This window comes from Colobus angolensis, unplaced genomic scaffold (genome assembly GCF_000951035.1).
Source record: "Colobus angolensis palliatus isolate OR3802 unplaced genomic scaffold, Cang.pa_1.0 Scaffold770, whole genome shotgun sequence".
NCBI classification, from domain to species: Eukaryota; Metazoa; Chordata; class Mammalia; order Primates; family Cercopithecidae; genus Colobus; species Colobus angolensis.
In genome coordinates this window covers 1-300 of record NW_012121488.1, presented here as the reverse complement: position 1 = coordinate 300, position 300 = coordinate 1, and positions in this window count along the sequence as shown.

Sequence of the window (300 nt, the reverse complement as noted above, 5' to 3'; positions counted from 1 at the left end):
TTTATAACTCATATGAAATAAAATCAGAATGTAAAACATGGATAAGGGGCAGAATTTAATTCTGTGCTGATAACACTCCCCCTGCCCCCAGCACCTACTTTCTATCAGAGAAGATGTCTGTGTATGTTACCCAAAATGTGAGTCCACCACCCCAACCCATCGGGGCTTCAGCCACAAGCCAAGTATGGATGTCTTGGACATCACGGGTTTGAGCTGGGTCTCTTCTCTGGCTCAGAGAGACGTGTGGGTGACGGGGTGTCCTCAGCCATGGAAAGTTGATGTCACCCAAAATAAAAAATA